Source organism: Gavialis gangeticus, unplaced genomic scaffold (assembly GCF_001723915.1).
Source record: "Gavialis gangeticus isolate Ggan-Ray unplaced genomic scaffold, GavGan_comp1, whole genome shotgun sequence".
Lineage (NCBI taxonomy): Eukaryota > Metazoa > Chordata > Crocodylia > Gavialidae > Gavialis > Gavialis gangeticus.
Window position 1 is genome coordinate 178753209 of NW_017729022.1, and position 7805 is coordinate 178761013.

The window sequence follows — 7805 nt, forward strand, 5'->3', positions numbered from 1 at the left end:
AAAAAAAATGAGAAAAACCCCAGGGCTCACCAGTGCCTGCAGCTGCCTCAGGGCTTAGAGGGGCTTGTGGAAGAGCCTCCCATGTGGCGTGGGGCAGTGGGGGGCAGTGGGGATTGCCCCCTACTGGGCAGGAATGGGTGAGCGTGGGGGGTTTTGTTTTTTGTTTTTATAAAGGGCCAAAGAAACAGCAGGCAGAGCAGCGATGCGGGGGCTGCGGGAGTGAGGAGGGGGTCAGGGGGCTATTGCAGAGCCTCCCCATGCAGTGTGGGGCAGCGGGGATCACCCCTCTGCCTGGCAGCACCTGGTGAGTTGGGGCTTTTTTTTTCCAAAGTGCTGGGAGCTGGGGCAGGTAGGGCAGCCATTACCCATTTGGGAGAGTGGGCAGGGGATGGGCCTGGCTGATTTGGCTGAATTGATTCGGGACAGTGATTCAAATCACCAAATCGAATCACTGTCCCCTGAATCGCTGAATCTGAAGTGAATACTGGCTGCTTTGCACAGGCCTAGAAATAAGCAATGTCACAATCTGCCTAAATCCTCTTCCTGCATGAGGAATTGGAATACTGTCTCACAGGGATACTTTACATGCAAGCCCAATTACAAGGAATTCATTTCAGTGATGGTTCATCTCTCCCCTCATGCCCCTGCCAGTGGAACCAGCACCCTTTTCAGGGACTTGTGGGCAGTGGATTGTGGCCCTGCCTTGAGTGCTAGCCCCGCACTATTGCTGTCCTATGATCCTGGCCCCAGCCCCAGCCCTGCCTGCCCATCCTGCCCCAAGATGTTGCCCCCTGCCTGCTGGTGGCCCTTTTCTTATTAGACAAATTTACTTTTCTCATTAGAGAAATGGAATATTAGAAACAATTGTTCTCACCATCCTTGCGGGCTATGCCCTGCAAAGCCTGTAATGCACCTCATGCAATTAGGCCCTATTGACGTTATAGGGGAGCTAATAGTTTTTATGAGGCAGAGCTGGTGAGTCTCAATATACATGTTGCATATTACAGCAGTCACTTGAAAACAACAGAGATTCGTATGGTGATGAAACAGCACACAAAAGACTTGATCCAAAACCCATTCAAGCCAATGGAATGCTTCCTACTTATTTCAGAAGCCTTTAATATAGAGCGTAAGAAAAGTATGGGCTGCTGGCCCCAGCTCCTCCACCCTCTGTCCAGCCCTCAGCACAGCTTTGGAATCATGGCGGCACTCCCCCACGCTCGAAGCACTCCAATTGGCTGTTTCCGTCAGCCAGTCAGAGTGCAAATACAGCATTACAGACAGACAGACTTAGGCTTTTATACTAGTAGAATAGGCAAAAAGTCAAAACAGTGTTGAAACAGCAAAACTGTTTTGACGAAACAAAACAGAACAGTGCTGTTGAAATGAAACTAAACTCAAAACGAAACACAGTTGCATCGAAACGTTGAAACAGAAGTCTAAGCGGAACTGTGCCATTTCACACAGCCCTAATAATCAGTATTCAGGGGTATTCATTGATGAACTTTTCCATGCAAAGAAGGGAACCAGGCAAGCTAGACATCCTCCCAAAGGTCAAATTAAGATAACCTGGCTACCTTAACTTTTCATACGTAGGCATGAAACAGCATTACATAATTTTTATATCCCGTGTGTCTCATAGGTGGAATAGTTACAGCTCACAGATATTACATATCATCTAAAGCAGTTGGCCCAATAACACAGCCTAGTGAGAATTGAATTCTGCAGTGTCCAATTCATGTTGCTTACCCAAATTAAATTCTGAAGATTTTTCCCTTTCCTAGTATTAAATCTTGAGAAAGCTGTCTTCAAAAACATAGAAATGAAATAATCAGGCTTTCTTTGGGGGGGTTTCTCATTTACCTAATGTTCTGTTTTTATCAATCACTTTTTATACACCCTGAAAGGGATTTTTCTTTTTAATGCAGCATCAAAATAAAGAACATAAAATATTTAAAAATAGTTAAAATCCTGGTTCCACTGAACTTAATGGCAAAACTCTCACTGGCTTTGGCAAGGGAAGGTCCAAGCTGAAAGCTGGCCTTTCATAGCCTGTTTGGATCAAATGACAAGTAACTAAGATTGTTCCTTAAAGTCAAACTTATCACCACTTGGAACAAGTCAGTTACATAGTTGCCATTAGTTTTCATTTTAACGTAGCTCCACACTTCCTGGCTTTCATTGTCACTCTTCCTTGGCTTTTTATATTTTACCTACCACAATGGTATCTAAGGCACAAGAATGACTGATCTTTTGTTTTGTTCCCTAGTCTGGCCGGAAGCAGGAAGCACTGAAAACCACATGGGAAAGCCTGGCTTTGCAAGATTTCCAGGACAGTTTTTCAGGCACTTGAAGTTCAGATAGTTGGGACAAGCATCTCAGCTAAACCACTGAAATTTTTGAGGTTTGCTCATCTTTAAGTGAGACACAAACAAATGAGGAAATTAATAATTAAGGCCAACATTCCATCTTTCATTCATCCTGTTGTTCCAGGGTGTATAAGTGCCTCAAACTAAATATAAGCAACATTATATGAGTTATTTAAAAAAAAGAAGACTTGCATTGGGTTCAGCAGGAATTAGATTGGACTATATTGTGGTGCAATGCCCAAGGACCATGGGATAAGAAAAATATGGAGTGTCAGCCTGGGGTTTGAATTTATTTTGTTGTATCCCAAGCAGTACCTGAAACCTAGTGTTTTACATGTTAACAATACATTTGTTACAGCTGTCTTGTGGAATGCTTAATTAAAGTGATATTTTGTTTCAGATGAATAATCTCTAACTGTTTTATTGTCATTTGACATTAAATTGCAATTTGCCATGCCACACACATTTCTACACACTTTGTCAATATGATCATAAAGGCCATTACTGACCAAAAACATAATACTTACCAAGTGCCTTAAGAAAACACTAGGATTTTTCAAGTTTTATTTTCTCTCTTTTTTTTGTAGTTAAATGTAGATAGCTTTGTTTTTTTAAAGCTCTTTGCTGCCCAATAACTCCAGGTGCTAACAGAATTTAACATTCAGTTGTCATGCACCGCTCAGCTCTCACCACAGATTTTTGTGGAATATGTTCAAACCCAGGTCTTATTTTCTCACATATATTTCACTGCTAAGGTCACTTCATTTAAATGGAATGTCAAGCACTTTTTAGTTGCCACAATAGATGCTATTAATACCCTTTCTGGAATAACCAGTAGAGGGGGTACTTACAATAAATGGCCAGCTCCAGTCTCCTCCCCCTTCCTCCTCAAAAATCCAGGTTTCAAGTATTCAATCCATGCTTCCTCCTCCAGGCTACATGAATCATTTCTGCTATGAACTTGTGACCCTTAGCTCTGTAATGCAGCACACTACTATACCAGTACCATAAGGCAGATAATGTGCAGCTACTTTGGTCTATACTACTACTGACATTTTAAAAGCTGCACTGAATTAAGGGAACAGAGTACGTGTCACACTTGAGTTCAGTGTGCAGAGGGAATAAAATGGCAGGGTATTATTTCCAAAATTCTAAGACCCCCCACTCTCCTTTAAATCCATACCCTCTCTTATTTCACTTTAACTGAAGAGGTAAAATAGAATAGAATAGGCTTAGGTGAAACTACTGTTTGTATTAGTGCTACATTGCTTCTGCTTTACAAGTGAGCTGAAGAAGTTTATGAACATAATCTGTTTATTCCATTCTTTGGTCTTAAGATGCAGGAATTGAACTGGTGTGTGTTTTCCTTAAAAAGGAAGTCACAGAAGTCTAGGTTTAGTTTGGGTGAGGTTCAGCTTCTGCTACATTTTTCCAAGTTTACCAATCTTAAACATGGCTTAACTTGAGAGGAGTTATTGAACCATCCTGGCCAAAATCTTACAAACTCTGAAACAGGTAGCTCACCCTACCCAATTACAAATCTTATTGAAATGACAAATAGGAATATGCCACTGATGCATACAAAAAAATTTAAAAGAGACACTGCTCTGTCAGTTGCCCTGAGGTCATCATTAGTTAGTATTTTAATAACTCGTTTGATTAAATACTAGGCTATTGTCTTGCAATTATGTGTATTTAATGGAAAAAATACTCCCTTTCCATTAGGAATTTATCTTTTACTACATTGGGTTTAATGAAGTTGCAGCATCGCCACAAGTAATGAATAATGGATATACATATTTTTTTGGCGGGGGGAAGAATGGCAAAATAAGTATTCTCAGAAAACTAGCTGGCATGTGTAATTTGATGAGCTCACTTAATAGTTCAACTGTTGATCAAAAAAGTAAATTATACTCACTTGAATAGTTCAACTGTTGATCAAAAAAGTAAATTATATAAGTGGATACTGCAACCCAGAAACATGTGGACACAGCTGTAGTATCATGTGTCGCAGCTCTAGTCTTTGCCAGCTGGCACCAGCACAAAGACAAGCCAAGCCAAACAATTACTGTTATTCATAACAGCAAATGTGCATTCAAAACACACAGTGCAGGCTTTATAAAATAACTTCGTATTCAAATGTATCCAGACTGTTGAATTGTTTTTTAATCGCACATCACTGTATGCCAGGCAAATATGCCAGATTGTCCTAGCAGTCCAGAAGTTCTTCTCTTTACCCAATTAACCAAAGCACTGTAAGGGCCAGTCTATGGGTGGTTTGTGCTTCAGGTCTTCAGGGATCTTCACAAACTTAACAAATAGTCAAACACAATCTACACATTAAATAGCAAGACTTTCAAATTGACAGTCATGTACACATGCATATATTTATGTGTGTGTTATGAAAATTGGTTCTTTGGCTCATAAAATCAGATGCAAGTAAGAAGTATACAAGAGTGTGAGCAATTTGAACAGTTTCACAGACAAAATCATCCTTTTTCTATCTAACCTATCTACATAGAGGACAGAAATCTGAAATGCCAGAGGTGTTCACTGTACTTCTTTGTATTGGGGTCTGTTCCAAGTATGCAACTAAACTTAGACTACATATTCTCAGCAAGGAGTTCATGGAACATGCTCTTGGTGATAAAAAGTTGGGTTTTATTCAGCTGTTTTTGTTTGTTAAGATGTATACCACCTTTACATACAACAAAAACAAAATTATGTAGTAAAATACTACAGAAAAGGTCCATATCAGTACAGTTTTATTACTCTACAGTCTATCGCTTTGAACAGTTACTGTCGAACTGGGGTGACCAACCTGCAGCACGGGTGCCACAAGTGCCATGAGCCTGTCTGTGGCATGCAGCAAATTGGGGAGGGAGCCAGAAGTACAGTGGCAGATAAGGCAGGGAGCAAAAATCAGAGCATCAGATCAGAGAGGGAGCCCAGGGCAGAAAGTAGAAAGCAGTGCAACAGGTTGGGCAGGGAGCACAGGGCAGGGAGCAGAAAGCAGACCAGCAGATTGGGTAAGAGAAAGGGACTGAAATGGCACTTGAGGTGGGTGTAGATCTAATTTGTGGCACACCTGCAAAAATGGTTGGCTCCCATGGAAGTAGAATTTGCGAAGTGTTTCTAAAAAGGGTGATAAACAGCAATAAAAAATATCAAAAGTTTATAATAAAACTCATTTGAATTTGAAATTTTAATAAAAGTGGCCAGATTCTCAGTTGGAGCTTCTCAGCATTTATGACAAAAGGATCTCTTAATTTACTCTTGATGAAAAGCTGACTCTGTAAGTTTAAAAACTGTTAAAATGAAAATAATATTGTGTTAGTTCAGAATTTTCAACTTTTTTAAACAAAACATTTTGTCAGACCTTTCAACAAAACAGCAGGCACAATAGTTACTTCTATTTGAGCAATCAAGGAGAAAGGAGACAATTTTTCCTTCTGCTGAAGCCAACCAAGTTGCATTCCAGAAGAGAGGGATTATGATCCATTACCACAATGCTGCACAGCCTATTGCTGATTATGGATTACTTCTGGCAGCAGGAACTTTGCGTGTGTCTGTTCAGAGCCATCTCTCAAAACATTACTATTGCCTATTGAAGGAAGCACTAATGAAGCTTATGACTGGGTAAACAACGTACATGTGAAAGGTATAAACACTGGGAAGTGCTGGATACCATCTTTTTATGTCTTCTATACCTCTGCTTATTTTTGTAGGACATGATTCAGATTTTCTGCTATTATAAATTGATTTCAATCTTGTTCAACAAAATTAAAACAGATTTCCAGCAGATGAGGATCTAATTCTGCATTTTTTAAAGAAGAGGAAGCAAACACACAGCCCATGCTGGCTACATGCCAAAGAGCTATGCTATAGTGCCCCCTGGCTTCTGGCCTTGGCCACTGCAGGCAGGTGGCTGCATTTCCTGAATCAAAAGTGAATGTCTGCCAAGTTGTTTCTCAGTTTAATCTCTGCATTTTAGACTAACCTGCAAAAAATTAATTGATTTAGTTTTGGACTTTTTGACTGTCTATATTTAGCCTTAAATTACTGATGTGTGTGGTTGTATCACTAGAGTTTCATATTTTCTTTTGAAAGGTAGATTAGACAAAAGCACCAACACATTTGTTAAGTAACTTGTATAAATTATACTTCTGAATAGCAGCCTCTTCTTTCTTAGAGTTTGATGTATGTATTACTGAACACCAGCTATGTTCTATTATACAGCATGATTTAAATATACGCAATCCATTTCAATGCTGATTATGTTGAGTGACCTGTTGAATTAAAGGTCTATGTGGCAATGATTTTGCCTAACTTGAGGTCTTAGTTATTTAATTTTATTGTTTTAATCTTTTTATAAAGAAATTGTGGAACACCTTGAGTGGAATCCCTCCAATGAAGTTCAAAGAAAAAATGCCACTGATATCATTGGGACCTAATAGATACATATTCAGGTGAGACTTGTCAAAAGCATTCAAAATTAACTTAACCCTTCTCCTCAAGATGTTGGGAGTCTTACCATTGACTTCAGTGGGAGAAAATATAGGCCAATGCTGAGAACTTTTGAAACCTTGTTCCTATGGATTAAAATTAAAGAATCAGATATCTAAATCTCTTAGAGGGCTTTGAAATTTCCTTCCTAAAAATTTAATGAGAGAGATGTTGTTTGCATTTAAATACTTCCCAGCAGTATTTGCAATGCAAGCATTTTAGCTAAGCACTAATGCATGAGTTCCTGCTTTGAGTAGGGGGTTGACTGGATGACCTCCTGAGGTCCTTTCCAGTCCTACTTCTTTGTGATTCTGTTATTCTGCATTATTAATTAGAAGCAACATGAAGCTGACTATTCAGTTTCATTTTTTCCAATCAGAATGAAATGAATACAAAAATAAGAAGTAAGTTTTTTTTAAGTAGTGTTAATAGTATCATGTGCTGTTAATAAAAATAGGGAAGAATTTTCTTTTCTTTTTTTTTATACACATAGTTTTTCATGTGACAGCATCCTATTTAACAGGCCAGGTATAGACATTACATTTTTACTGGTTTCAGTGATTGGAACCCGGTCTATACCAGTAACAGAACAGAAGTTTGGCACACAAAACTAGTGTATACCCATAACAGAAGTTTGGTACACAGTAATAGGTTTAAACATGGTGGAACCTAGTATAAGATTTGACCCTCCCCACCACATTCGAAGGGTGAATGTGTGTTCTGTCTGCCTACCTAAACTATACTCCTTCCAGAAAACTACGTAACTTAGATCGATTCCACCTTGGGCTTTTTGAATGTATGTACCTAGCCTCAATGTTGTATAAGAACATTGTAAAAGCCTCAATGTTGAATTTCATGTAAATCAGCAAATGTTTCAGGGAGGATATTTTTAATCCAGATACAATAGTTCACAGATGTTACCTGCTATTT

General features: G+C 39.2%; 1 long non-coding RNA gene across 1 annotated transcript in view; it reads left to right on the plus strand.

The window, feature by feature from the left end:
- Nucleotides 1–2749, plus strand: part of LOC109296934 — a 104671-nt gene extending 101922 nt beyond the window's left edge. The window contains exon 4 of the long non-coding RNA XR_002097111.1: nt 2270–2749. This is a non-coding gene — a long non-coding RNA (uncharacterized LOC109296934). The remainder of the gene's footprint in view (nt 1–2269) is intronic.
- Nucleotides 2750–7805: the final 5056 nt, after the last annotated feature.